We start from the raw sequence: 15,057 nt of genomic DNA on the forward strand, positions 1-15,057 counted from the left end.
TGCCTGTGGCAACAAATTCCACAGATTTGCCAGTCACTGACTGAAGAAATTCTTATGCATCTCTGTTCTAAGCAGACACCCTTCAATCCTAAAGTTGTGTCCTCTTGCCCTAGACTCCCCCACCATGGGAAACAACCTTTCAGCATCTACCCTTCATTCAAAATGTTTCAATGAGATCCCCCCTCATTCTCCTAAATTCCAATGAATATAGGTCAAGAGCTGTCAAACACTCTTCATATGATAATCTTGAATTATCTTGGAGAACCTCTTTTGTAGCCTCTCCAATGTCAGCACATCATATCTTAAATGAGGAGCCTAAAACTCCTCAGAATATTCCAAATGAGGTCCCACCAGTGCCTTATAAAGCTTCAACATCACATCCCTGCTCTTGCATTCAACAAGGAAAGGAAATAAAATAGAAATGGAGATAACACGATGCTGGATTTCAGGGTCAATGTCAGAACGTCTAATCAAGGGGCATTAGGATAACCACAGGGGGCCAAACTGACATTCAAATACTCGCTCAATATGGGGGAGGGAGAGGTGGTGGTACCTACCTGCCATGAACTTTCTCCATGCGCCGCCACCATCACATTTCCCCCTCCCTCTGACATAACATACAAACGCACTGCTTATATCGTGTGGAGACTAGTGACACTGGTGATGCCAGTGATGCGAGTGCTGCAGGTGGGTGGGAGGTCACAATACCTCATTTAGGGAGGCAATGCCCGCAATGCCCCTCTTGGCACCAGTTCTGATGTATTTAACATTCAATTTTGTTATGTCTCTTCCCTTGCCAGAATAGCAGTGAGGATCCAGCATCCAGTTCGTAAATGGTAGCTCCATAAAACTATAGCATCAGATTGTCTCAGGTTGGCATTTTGTTCAGTGAAGACTTTATGGGCTTGGGAACAGTTTCTGTGCTGTTCTGCTCTCTGTTCTTGAAGTTGGTTACTGCAACAGTGATTACAATGAGGAATATAGCTCATTGGTTGTGAAAGATTTTGTACTCATGAGAATGGCTCTTTCACTCCAGGTCAGGAAAAACACTGAAATGCAGGAGGAACTCAGCAGATGTCACAGCATCCATTGGTGCATCAGCTACAACCTGCACTGGAACAGAAGCCAGGTTCCCAGTTCCAATGGCATCCTTTCTTTTCCAGGCACATTGGTAACTCAAGATTCCATGTGGTACGACAACCTGGAAAAAAAATACATGCATTCTGATGAAGGCAGCGACAGCATTTTCCAAGGCAATTGCACCCATTTTGTTTTGAGCCTTAATATCAATTCTTGGATGCTAATGAACCGGGGGCCTTAGTCTCTGGAACAAGATGAGTGATATCTCTGGAGCAGGAAGTAGTTACATTTCATGGAACAGCACATCACAATGCCAACTAGTAACTCTTTAGATCAAATCATTATGCTCTATGTACCAACAAGAGATTATATGAATGGACACTCAGTGACTCTGGGGGGACTCTCTTTTGCTTCTCTTTCTCTGACTGTAAGAGGCGCTTCAGGCAATTTCTACCAATGGTGAATCTGTCTGCCTTACAGCAGGCAAAAGCAATTTCATATAATGTGACACTGTTTTATTACAAGGACAATAAATTGAATCTTCAATCTTGAATATATCTAAAGTTTTGACCAAGTTCAATGTGGTTAGATCCAATATAATCCTTAAGTAAATCATATAAATTTTGCAAAGCTCTTCCATGTGAAATCCCTACTTTAATGCATCTTTCCAAATTCCCAATTTATTTATTTAAATACCTGCAACTGCGGGGTCTGGGCCCAAGATGGAACCCCATACATTCGACAGGACATTGAGGAGTGTCAGACTCCAGGAGAGCAACGAACTGGCGCAAGGTGCCAGTAAAGGGAAATTCCCTCCTCCACCCTGCCATCGTAATGTTGAGAAGGAGACGCAGAGGAGATAACCCTAGTGACGGTTACTACAGTGGCGTACTGATAGGCTCTAACAATAACCACAGAGTCATAGGCTGCAGGAACAATAGGCTTTAATGCACACAAGAATTTGCCTGGCCCGGATCCAGGTACAGGACTGCCAGAAAGGGAGAGGTAACATGACCTTTATGGCCTGGGCAAAAGGGGAGGAGACTTAAGGATGAACATTAGTGGAGGAGGGTGCAGCCTCATATAAAGGCTATACAATGGAGGAAAACATATCAGTACACGGACCATCAAGGGGGACTGCAGAGCTGAAGAAAACAGAGGCAGTGAGCTGTTAGGAATGTGGGAATGGAACACACACAGGCTGTTGGTCACTCAAGGTCAAAGGACACTAGTCTGCAGGGTGCTTGAGACTAGCTCCTGAGAGACCAGGTATCAGAGCACGATTCAAGAGGATACTGAGGGCAAGAAAGGGCTATGGACGCTGAAGGCTTCCTCATCATGTCAGAGGTTTAGATCTGGGCTTGGGTTGCTGATAGTTTGAACTGATCTAAAATCCTTTGCGGCTGCAGAAGCTGCGAGAACAGTGAAGGCGAATCCACAGACGCACAGTGACTATTGAGGTCTCACCTTTGCTTTTCTTTCTCTGACTTTAAGGGACACGGGGTAATGCTAATGCTAAAGGCGAGTCTTTGTGTGCCTTAAGGCAGACCAAATGCAAATTTGTGTAATATTACATTTTTGTTTAATTACAATAAATAGTATCTGGAATCAAATCTTTTCCTTGTACCTGTATATCCTTTAACAATGAAAGGCACATAATTAGACACCCGCATCTTTTCCTCTCCTTTGCAGTTGTATGTTATCAGATCCTTTAAATCCCATGTTATATTCAAACTATTACAGTAATTCAGGTTGACTGGTAATTGACTAAAATAAAATTCCTCTCATTGTTCAGCTATAAGGCTCTACAATGATCCAGTACAATCTTTTACAAAACAAAGCCATGCAAAACAGGGCAGATGAACAGGAAATAAACAATTTATATCTTATAATGATGGGTTTACTTTAAAAACATCGCCGACCTTTGCTTATGTCTGAAACACTGAAGAGAGATTTAATCAATGTGTACAAAATCATGAGACACCTGGCAGTGTGAACAGAATTTCATTTGGCAGAAACCTCGTAGGCCGTGGTTAATTGGCAAATCGAGAGGAAAAAAATCACTTAAAGAGTAGTGAAGATAACATTTAAGAGGTTTTGAGAACTTTTAACCTATGAGGCAAATATAAACAGGTGGGAAATGAGAATATCCAAAGATGAGCGCTATGTTTTTTTCTCTCTGCTATAAACTCCTCCATCCAATTATTGCACAATGTTTACACTTCAGGAGGTTTGCCATTTCCTTAGGGGTCTTAAGGGGATGCACACCCTTCCCTAAGGATGTTGACAATTGTATGTCTCCATTTCCCATTCATAATTTGCCCTAAAGATATTATCTCTCTTGGGAATTTTTACAATATATTTGCAAAATAAGATGATCGAAAACAAAGCACTTTTAAGTTGAGTTACCTTAGTTTAAAGGTGTTTTGAGAAATGTGTTCTGCAGAAAATCATGTGTTCATTGCTTGTCAAATGCCCACAACGAGGTGATCTGCAGATGTGGGGTCAGTGTCTCCAGGCTGGAAAACTGCTGAATCAGAATTGGATTGTGAAGTGTCCTTTGGAAAAAAAGTTACAGTAGTATCATTTTATTCTGGGAAATTGAATTCAATATAATTTTGATGAGATAGACTTATCTGATTGTTGATTTGTGATCAGCCGGTTCTAGGATATCACACGTTTCGGTCAACTGCAAGTGCCAGGTTCATTTTCAGGTTTTCACAGAGCTACGGGGATTTTGACACCAGGAAACAAAAAGAGTAATAAATGTTTGGGGATCATAAGATTTCAAATCTGGCAGCGCCTGCCATGTCTGTTTCTTATTATTATTTCAGTCCAGTTAAGAAAACATTTTAGTTTACGTTAACCACAAATTTCACATGGACCAAATTGTTTTCAAAATTTATAGTGATATAAAATTCTGCTGACACAGTGGGGTTGGAATTTGACGTCAACAAAGGCACACAACAGGAGGTGTTGAATTAGCTGCCCCTATAACAGACTGACTGAGCTTCTGCCAATTCATTGCAAATGACAGTCTATTTTGTCAGTCTCCCAGAATAGAATAATTGTCCTTCAAACCCCTCCAGAATGTTAAAAGAATGCTTAAATGCTCCACTATGGGAGAATTCAATTTTTGTGATGGCCCCAAAGACTTTGACATACAAGATCAAGGCTAGAATTTGGTTGGTTCCTATGGAAATGCATTGAGTGGCCACTGGGCAAAGAGGCAATTGGTGCTGTGTTCACAAGCTTAGGACTTTCAAATTCAGTAGCACAGGAAGCTCATGTCAGAACGTGTGAAGGAAATAGGAAATGTCTGGGTCCAGCTTTGGGGAGTCAAGTAGCATTAGTAAAATGTGTGCAGTTAGCGTCAACTACCTGGGAAAAGTGGTTTCTCTGATAAGTAAAGTGGAAATTGTCAGCCTGGGGAGGAAGACAATGATCACTGGTTGGGTGTTGAGAGTATGTGCTGAGGAGGGAGTTGGAATTCAGCATTTCGGAATGGGCGTCATGGGTGGGGAGTTGGGGTGGAGACTGTATGGTGTAGTCATTGGTTGGAGATGGAATCAGGTCAAGGGATTGTGGATATGATCATCAAGGTGTTGGGAAGGCAGGTGCATCATTGGCCAGTGTTGAGGCAGTTGTTAGAGTAGGATTTTGCAATTAGAGGTGGTTTATTGGAGAGATGTGATCAATAATTGGGTGTTGGCACATGGGTTCCAACACCCAACGACAGTTGTTGGAAGAATCAGAAACGACAATGAGGAAATGTTCAGGAGGGAGATAGATCAGCTCATTAATGGGTGTAATGACATCAACCTTGCGCTCAACATCAGAAAAATGAAGGAGATGATTGTGGACTTCAGAGGAAGTCAGGGAAACATGACCCAGTCCTCATTGAGGGCTCAGTAGTGGAGAGAGTCAAGAACTTCAAATTTCTGGGTGCCAACATCTCAAGGATCTATCCTCCATGTCGATGCAATCATGAAGAAGGCTGGCCAGTGCCTATACTTTATGAGGTGTTTAAGGAGATTCAGATTAAGGAGACTCTCATAAACTTCTACAGGTGAACCATGGAGAGCATTCTGGCTGATTGCATCATTTTCTGGTATGGAGGCACCAACACTCAGGACAAGAATAAACCCCAAAGGGTTGTTAACTCGGCCTGTGATATCACAAGCACCACCCAGGTATGCCCTCTTCATTCTGCTACTATCAGGAAAAAGGTACAGGAGCCTAAAGACGAGCATCAATGGGACAAGGAGACAGCTTCTTCCCCACTGCCATCAGATTCCTGAATAATCAATGAACCAAAGACACTGCCTTACTTTTCATGCAGTATTCTTTTTATATTTTATAGTATTGTTAAAAGATGGTTATGTTTGCACTATGACCCTGCCACAAAACACCGAATTTCATGATTTGTTCATGACAATAAATTCTGATTCTGATTCTGAGGATTCTGGCACATTTAGCATAATGGTTTAGTGTGGCACTATTACAGCACCCGTGACCCAGGTTTGAATCCGGCACTGTCTGCATGTTTCCCTGTATGGGTTTACCCCAAATGCTCTGATTTCCTCTCACCCTTTAAAATATATGGGATTGTAGGTTAATTTGGATATAATTAGGCAGCATGGGTTTAAATGGCTGGAATTGGCTTCTACCTTGCTGTAAAAAAAATGATCATTGGGAGGGGGAGGGATGAGGAAGGGAAGGTTTGGAGAGTTGGTTGATACAGAGTCAAATCCGAGGAGAAGGGTTACAATTCATGGCTGGAAGTGGTGTAGGGAATTGGGAAGGAGGCTTTGATTATTTGTTACAAATTGAATTGGATGACATGGCAGAGAGATATATTTTGGGTTTAAAATGGAGTTGAGCGATGGGGTTCAGGGGTTTGAAGCATAGGTTGTGTGTGGGGTCAAGTGTTGAACAATATATTATGATTGTTGTTTGAAAGAAAAGTCAGGTGTTTGGAGAGAGGAGTGCGAGTATTCCTTCGGGTGGAGTGGTTATTAGAGAATGGATGGAGTCATCTGTTGGGGATGTGGTCTACCTTTGGAGAATTGATGGATTCATCTGTCAGGGATGTAGTTCACTATTGGAGAATGGATGGCATCATCTCTCAGGGATGTGGTCTGCTATTGGATAATAGATGGAATCATCTGGAAGTGACATGGTTTACTATTGGAGTGAGGTGGCATACCGAATCTCCTTAAACACCTCTTTCCTGATGGTAGCAGTGAGAACAGAGCATGTTCTGGGTGATTTGGATCCTTGATTATTGTTGCTACTCGCCGAAGGGAGTGTTCCTTGTAGATGTTCTCGACGCTGGGGAGGGTTTTTCCTGTAACGTCTTGGGCTGTGTCCAATACTTTTTGCAGGCTTTTCACTCAGGGGCATTGGTGTCCACATAGCAGACCATGATGCAGCTGACCTACACACTTTCCACCACACATCTGTAGAAATTTGCCAGAGTTTCTTATGTCATACCAAACCTCCACAAACTCCCGAGGAAGACAAAGTGTTGATGTGCATCCTTCATTATGCCATTTTATGTATTGGGTCCAGGAAAGATCTTCTGAGATAGTGACTCCCAAGAATTTAAATTTGTTCACTGTCTCCACCTCTGATTCCCCCAGTGATCACTGGAGTGTACACCTCTGGCTTTCCCTTCCTGAAGTCAACAATCAGCTCCTTGGTTTTGGTGACACTGAGTGTGAGATTGTTGTTAATGCACTATTCAGCCAAGTTTTCAATCTCCCTCCTGTATGCTGATTCAACACCACTTTTTATAAAACTCACTACTGTAATGGCCTATGAGATGACACTACCTTACGCAAGTGGCAATAAGGCAATAAATGACACTGGAGATAGTATAGTCAGGAATCAGCTACTTTATTGTGCTTAACCACAGCTTTTATAGTTCTCTCTGTGCATTTCATGCTGAGCCTTCTGGGATGCAGAAGTGACGTCATTTTCCAGCCTCGGGTGTCGGGTGCCATAAAAAGCATGGGCTCTTATTCGCATGCTTTTCCTAATTGCTGGTGCCTGGTTTGTAGCTGGAGGACTGGGACATCGTTGGAGGTTATGCACTCTGGCAATGCGCTTGCTAAACTGCTGTGGCTGTGCACGATTCTGTTGTTCACGTGGGGCTCCCGCTACACCCCCCCCCCCCCAGAATCATGGCTGCCTGATGCAGGTTCCTGCTGGTAGTTCAGCCTGGGGTGACCTCTGGGACGTTTCAATGGTGACAAGATCGGTCTTAAAAGGTCAGTTTTTGCCGGTTTCATGTCGTTCAATTGTGAACATATACTCTTTGCCCCCTACGTCTAATGTAAATACTATACCTTCTCGCCTGATTACCCTAAAGGGCCCCTCATATGGGCATTGAAATGCTGAGCCTTTTTGACCTTTCCTAACCATCATGAATTCTACAGTCAGTAGGTTGTGCAGAACCTGATATTTGGAACTCCCGTGAAAAACCGTGGGATAGGGTTGTTTTGCCCTATTGCTATCTCTCACAAGACGTAAAATATCCAAGTCAGCTGTCTGATTTATGTCACTACTGAAATGTATGTCACCTGGAATGGATAGTGAAGTTCCATAGATCATCTCAGCAGTTGAAACTGACAATCCTTCCTTTGGTGCTGTACATATTCCCAATAGCACCCATGGTAATTCATCCCATCCAGTTCGGCCCCTGCAGTCTTGCCTTAAAGTGCCGACTTTAAATGTCTATGGAACCGTTCCACAAGTCTATTTGACTGAGAGTGATAGGCGGTTGTGTGGTGTAATTTACTTCCACAGAAATTTGAAATCTGTGTCCACAAGTGGGAAGTGAACTGCATACCTCTATCTGAAGTGATGTGACTAGGTACACCAAATCGTGCAACCTAATTAAAAATAAAGGTTCGTGCACACGTCTCCATGTCGGCTGCCTGCATAGGGATTGCTTCCGGCCAACGACTAAAACGGTCAATAACAGTAAATAAATATCTCATCCCCTGACAGACTGGCAAAGGTCCAATTACATCCACGTGGACGTGCTGAAATTTTGCATCCACCATGGAGAATCTTTCAGGCAGTACACGCGTGTGTCTGTGAATTTTAGCCTTTTGGCACTGAAGGCAAGTTTTGGCCCACAGGGTGACATCTCTCTTTAGACCGTGCCACACATAACGATTTGACACTAGTTTAACAGAAGATCTAATGGAAGGATGTGAAAAATTATGTATATCATCAAAGATCTTCCTGCGCCAGCTAACCAGTAGAATGGGTCTAGGGTGTCCTGTGGAAATGTCGCAAAGGAGTGTGGGACCGCTTGCCTCAGTAGTGATTTCCTCAACCTGGAGACTTTTAATGGCGGTTTTGTAGGCTTGTACCTCCTCATCCCGCTGCTAGTCTTTCGCCAATTGTGCCATGTCGATTCCACCCTGGACTGCAGAGACAGGTGGTCTCGATAGGGCATCTGCCACTGGATTGGAAAAACCGGCGACATACCGAATGTCAGTAGTGAACTCAGAGATTAATGACAATTGGCGTTGCTGTCTCGCGGACCATGGGTCAGATATCATACTCATGGCCTGCACAAGGGGTTAATGATTAGTAAAGGACATAAACACGTGACCCTCCACATGTATCTAAAATGGCACAACAACAGTAATTCTCCATTTAATGTGCTATATCTCATCTCTGTAGATTGAAGATGTCTGCTATAAAATGCAAGTGGCATCCATTGTCCTTCTACGTGTTGTTGCAACACTGCACCAATTGCATGCTCAGATGCATCTGTAGTTAGCGAGAGGGGCGGTTCGTGATCTGGGTGGGTAAGACTTGCTGCAGATTCCAAAGAATCCTTAGTTCTTTTGAAAGCCATGTCCGCTTCCTCATCCCAAAGCAATATATTTGATCTTTTTCTATTTAATAGGTCAAACAGTGGGCGCATCACAGCTGCTGCTCCTCTAATAAAAAGATGGTAAAAGGTAACCATTCCTATGAATCGTTGCAAATCCTTCCGAGTAAGAGGCCAGGGAAATTTGCATATGGCAATCACTTTGTCCGGCAACGGTCTAGTTCCAGTATGAGAAATCTGTGGCCGAGAAAATCAATTGCAGCCGTACCAAATTGGCATTTTGCAGGGTTGACTGTCAGGCCAAAATCCTGTAATCTAGCAAACAGGAGACGGAGGTGTCGTTTATGCGATTTCTCATCGGGGCTCACTATGAGGATGTCATCCAAATACACGAAGGTTCCTTCTAAGTCCCTAGTGACAATGTCCATCAATCTTTGAAACATCTGGACTGCGTTCTTCAAACCAAACGGCATTCTGATAAATTCAAAGAGACCAAAGGGGGTTAAAATAGCCGTCTTTGGAACATCCTCAGGGTGAACTGGAATCTGATAGTATCCCTTCACTAAATCTACTTTGGAAAATATATTAGCGTTAGCCAACCATGCTGAGAAATCCTGAATATGAGGGATTGGATAGCGGTCAGGGATGGTTATATCGTTAACCACCTGTAGTCCCCACAAGGCCACAAACCAGCGCAGCTTTTAGGCACCATGTGAAGGGGTGAAGCCCATGGACATTTGGACCTGCATACCATCCCTAATTCCTCCATTACTACAAATTCTGCTCTTGCAATTGTAAGCTTGTCTTTTGGAAGCCTACAGGCCCTAGAATAAACAGGTGGACCAGTTGTATCAATGTAATGATATACACCATGCCACGGCTTATTATCCTTAAAATTAGTCGTCAACAGTCCCGGGAACTCTTTAAGTATCGAGGCGTATGCATTCTGCTGAATCGCCTGAATTCTTACCGGTTGGAAAGAACGACACATTCTTTTAAGGGGCAAACTTTGGAAGTTAGCCGTGTTTAACAGACGGCATTTATGTATATCAACCAGGAGACCATGCTGTCTCAAAAAATCTGCATCTAACAGGGGAAAACCTACTGAGGCCACTGCGCACTTCCAGTAGAATACCGCTGAACCCATAGGTATCGTGACCTTCCTCATTACAAAAGTAGGAATCGTGGTACCATTAACTGATGGAAGCGGTGGAGTACGTGCACCTTGTGCCAACTCAAATTATGTCGGGGGAACAATACTGAACTCAGCCCCTGTATCTATCAAGTTATCCGCCCCCAAAATCATGTCATGTAAATAAAGTAGACCTTGTTCTGTACCATCCGTCGAGGCCACTAACGGCAGTTGGCAGGTCCGTTTCCCTGACATGGTGGTGGACCTGGGTAAGTGCAAGGATTCTTAGGCAGAGCGACCCCACCGGCGATGATAAAAACAGTATCTGGAACTTTTGTCTCCTTGATCGGGACATGGTCACTATACTGCCGCACATGGTGGAGGTCTTGGTATTTCGGGGGGCTCGGACAACTCAGCCACACAGATGGGCTGCATCTGCAATCTGTTAGCCTGTGGAAGGCCATAAAGTCGGTCAGCTTTTTTTGCTACCAAATGCGGCTCTGCAAAACTCATGTGTGCCACTCCCGCCGCCACATGCATTGGTAATTTCGATAAAAACAGTGCCTCGAAAAGAAAGCAATCTGTATGGCCTGTGGCTAGTGATACCAGCTCTTGCATTAACTGGGATGGACTACGATCCCCCAGTTCTTGCATATTCAAAATCCATATAGCCCAATCATGATGAGAGAGCTCAAATGTTTCCAGCAAAATATTCCAGAATTTAGTGTACTTCTGGTCCACCAGCGGGTTATTGATGAATGAACTCACCCTTGTGGCAGTCGTAGTGTCTAATGTACTCACAATGTACCAATATCTTGTGTCCTCAAATGTAACATTCCGAAGCACAAATTGCACTTTGGCCAATTACAGCCAGCTACGTGGCTGATCCAACCAGAATGGAGGCAGGCGAACTGCTACTGCATTAATCACCACCGGTGCTGCAGCCAGAGAGGCTGCATCGACCTCCACCTTCGAAGTCGTCAGTTGCTCATCCATATCAGACATTTGGGACTCAGTGTAGCTGAGGCCCGTTGGGGTCATCAAAATATGTAGTGGCCTATCTGACGGCACTACCTTATGCAAGTGGCAATAAACGACACTGGAGACATTAGAGTCAAGAATCAGTTCTTTTAGTGTGCTTAACCACAGCTTTTATAGTTCCCTCTGCGCGTTTCACGCTGAGCCTTCTGGGATGTGGTAGTAACATCACTTTCCAGTCTCGGGTGTCGGATGCCATAAAAAGCGTGGGCTCTTATTCGCGCGCTTTTCCTAATTGCTGGTGCCTGGCTTGTAGCTGGAGAACTGGGACATCGTTGGAGGGTATGAGCTCTAGTAATGCACTTGCTAAACTGCTGTGGCTGTGCGTGATTCTGTTGTTCACGTGGTGCTCCCGCTACACTACCATGGTATCATCAGTGAATTATTAGATGGTGTTATTGTTGTACCATGCCACACGGCCATAGGTGCATAGCGAGTAGAGCAGGGGGCTAAGAGCACAGCCCTGTGGTGCTCCAGTACTGATGGATCTAGTCCTGTATTTTCAAAGTGCAGGGTTTGGAAATTGTCAAATTAGGGTGTGGCTGGAGGTCAAGCAAGAGACCTGAGATATGGCTGTGTAGTCTACTGTTAGAGTGTATGAGGAATGTGGGGTCTGAGTTGAAAGTAAATGACCACCTAATTTAGATTTCCATGGTTAGCCTGTGTTCTGCTCATGCTGGTGTTCAGAATGGCACAGAGGCAAAACTGCATAGGCGTGATGTCAGACTATTTTTTATTCAAAGGGCAGATAACAGAAATGGCATCCAATGATACATTGAGTGACTTTAGAATTCTGGAGTTCTTCATGCATTGGTGCTGTAAAGTATGATTATGTGTGTTTCAATTTCTTGGCCTGTATCTTTCATCTGTTCACCACAGAAGTAATATGCTTCAAGCTGAAATTGTTTTGGCATTTAACCAGAGAAAAGTTTGTCCTGTATTTTGAAAATGAGCTAATGTCTATCTGAACTCTTCAGTGTAAAGTATTTTAATTTTATGTAGTCAATTAAAATTTGTCATGAGCTAAGAAATTTGGCCATATATTGCAAGAGATTTAGCACCATCTCCTGGCAGAAAAATTGTCAGCATCAAATATTTCTACGTAGAAGACAACCACATTGCATGCTTATAAGTGGCTCAAAGTTCTCTAAAAATAAGACTCTGCGTGAACTCAGAATACCTCCCAATGAGGATTTATTTAAAGGAAGTGCACAACATGCAATTCAACAGCAATACACAAATGTGCTGGAGAATCTCATCAGGACATGCAGGCAATCAGGAATTAAAGGGTAACCAACTTTACAGCCCTGGGCATTCCATCAGCTCTGAGAAGAACATCTTCAAGGTAGGTGTGGTGGAACACTATTACAATCATTGTATAAGTTGGCTGTCCCAATACTGTAACTCCTCCCCCCCTAATAAAGGCAGCATCACCCAATCCCCTCTTTCAGTACTACCTTGGAATCGGGCCAATGTCATTGTTATGAGTCCAGAGGACCCCAAAACCCAGCAGCAATAGACATTCACCAAGACAAATGGTTACTTAAACAAAAGTTGCTTTTAATTTTCTTTAAACATAAAAACAGGATCAAACTTTAATTTATTACTATTAACTTAACCTAAATTAACCCCAGAATTCTAATTCTAAGTGCACGTGTATGTAATTATCTATATGTTCAGGAAAGTTCTTTGATTCACAATCCAATCTCACTTCTCACTCCTCCAAGTTCACCGGTATCATGCAATCCTTATGCTATGCACAGAATTTAACATTTATGAATTTTCACAAAGCTCTGGTGCTTAAAGGTAAATGGTTACCGCTCAGGAAGGTTCTTGTTGGTTTCAGAGAGAGATTTGTTGCTTGTTGGACACACACAAACTGATTCCTTCTGATCAGCCACTTCAGTGTCTTGCCGAAGAAACGCCCCATCATTCGTTTTCCAAATGATAACTTCTTCTTCCAGGTCACCACAGAGTTCCTCTCATTTCCCTTATTTCAGGAGAAACACTCTAGCCAGCCATTTCCTCTTGTAAGGACTACAAGAGTTTTCAAGAGGCTGAACTCAGAACTCACAACCCGTCTTCAACTTGGGGTTTTAACAAGCTTGCCATTTTGCCAAGTTGCCAAGTTGCCAAGTTGCAGCCTCCCAAAAGCCACTACAGAACTCTCTGTCCCTGTCTCAAAAAGAGAAATCCTATTTAGTCCTCTCTCTCTCTCTCTCTCTCTCTGTTTGCAAAACTACACGACCCCTCTTAGAACAACAAACTGCAACCAGACAGATTGCTGGCATTGGAATCAGTTTCTGCCTGGGTATCCGTTGCTTTAAAGAGAATAGTCCATTTACTTCACAGCATCAGTCCAATTAGCACCTACTTGTGAAGTCTCCATAGGCGTTCTTCAAAGTTTCTGTAAATGAGATGTCTTTTGTGAAATTATAATATTCTTACATGCCATGGACAAAGCAATTCGAGTGGAGAAGCTAGACACTTATCCCAAGGATCCAGAGGCCTCCGTAAAATTTGATCAGTGGCTGCACTGCCTGAACGCATTTAGGAGGTGACGCGGTATTCTGAAAGAGATGGACAAGAGAGTCCTGAAGTTTGCACAGGCCAGCCATTGTGTCTTCCACATGATTAGAGATTGTGAGACTTACTCAGATGCTATGGGGCTTCGTAATTTATGACAGATATCTCCTGGGCAGCCATTAACAAGTTCCTGGTGGGCCCATTGACAAATACATTTTGTCTTTACAGGAGTTAAGCCAAGCTTGTGGCTGCACTGTCATTACAACAGCTGTCTACCGGGGGGATGGGGGGGGGGGGGACGCCTATGTGGCTGGCCTCAGGTCTGATCATATCAGACAAAGGCTCCTGGAGAAGGACAATCAGACCCTGCAGGATGTGGATTATCTCGCAAAGGCACTAGAGACAGCCCAACAAAATGCGACCGCCACGTGGAGAGTTTTGGCGCTACCATCTTGGGACATGGGGTTCCAAATTGCAGCCGTTAACACTGAGCACCCAAAATGCTATCATTGCGACCAGATAAAACACCCACAGAAGAACGGCCCTGCCAGAAGCGCGACCTGCTCCAGCTGCGGAAGAAAAGGACACTATGCAAGAGTTTGTAGGTCCAGACCTTCCCCTTGCAGCACCATGTGCGAAAGTGATCATTGCTATCTTGGACTGTGTCACTTACGGTCCCACTTCTGGTCGTGTAAAATAGCACGGTGGGGCCCGAGCACAATGGCCAGAGTCAACGTCACTTCCGGCTGTAACCGTGTGCAATCCATGGGGGCAACCATCTTTGGGGCAGACATCTTGGAGGCCACTGACGTGCACATACAGTAACAGCGAGTCAGATAACAAATTGACACTGGCGTTCATTGTTCAGGATCAGAGCAGCCTACATCAATTAAAAAGATCTACCATGGACATTGAGGTAAATGGCTGCATAACACACTGCTTATTTGACACTGGAAGCATGGAAAGCTTCATATGCCTGGGTACTGTACAGTCCATTCCCTCATAGTGACCCCAGTCCAACATAAAATATTGTTTGCCTCCAAGTCCCACTCGGCCGAAATCTGAGGGAGCTGCAGAGTAACACTAAACCGTGGATGGCACCAAGTAAAAGAATTTTAAATTGTTCATGATGCCACAACTCTGTGTACCAGTCATACTGGGGCTTGACTTCCAGTGCCAACTTAAAAGTGTTCTGATGGAATATGATGGGCCTCACCCCGCCCTCACTGTCCGTAATAACCATCTGCCGAAACACCCGCTCATCTCCCTGACCACAGCTAATCAGTGACCCGAACACTGCCCACTGCTCATGACCTGTGTTCTGTCCACCCTCGAGGTCCCACCGTCCCCACTGTTTGAAGACTGAGTGTAAGCCTGTAGCAGCTAAGAGCAGGCAATACAGTCCCTGGGTCAAAACCTTTAT

At 43.9% G+C, this 15,057-nt stretch overlaps 1 long non-coding RNA gene across 5 annotated transcripts in view; it reads right to left on the reverse strand.

Moving 5' to 3' along the window:
* Positions 1 to 15,057, reverse strand: part of LOC138760500 (uncharacterized) — an 81,068-nt gene that overhangs the window by 2,235 nt on the left and 63,776 nt on the right. For 4 of the 5 annotated variants that reach the window (XR_011355665.1, XR_011355666.1, XR_011355663.1 and 1 more), the window contains exons 3-4: positions 3,490 to 3,806; positions 558 to 1,201 (exon numbers count right to left, since the gene is read on the reverse strand). This is a non-coding gene — a long non-coding RNA (uncharacterized lncRNA). Of the gene's footprint in view, positions 1 to 557; positions 1,202 to 3,489; positions 3,807 to 12,926; positions 13,042 to 15,057 lie in introns of those variants that run through there. The other variant, XR_011355667.1, reaches the window with a different exon arrangement.

Source organism: Narcine bancroftii, chromosome 4 (genome assembly GCF_036971445.1).
Source record: "Narcine bancroftii isolate sNarBan1 chromosome 4, sNarBan1.hap1, whole genome shotgun sequence".
Classification (NCBI taxonomy): domain Eukaryota; kingdom Metazoa; phylum Chordata; class Chondrichthyes; order Torpediniformes; family Narcinidae; genus Narcine; species Narcine bancroftii.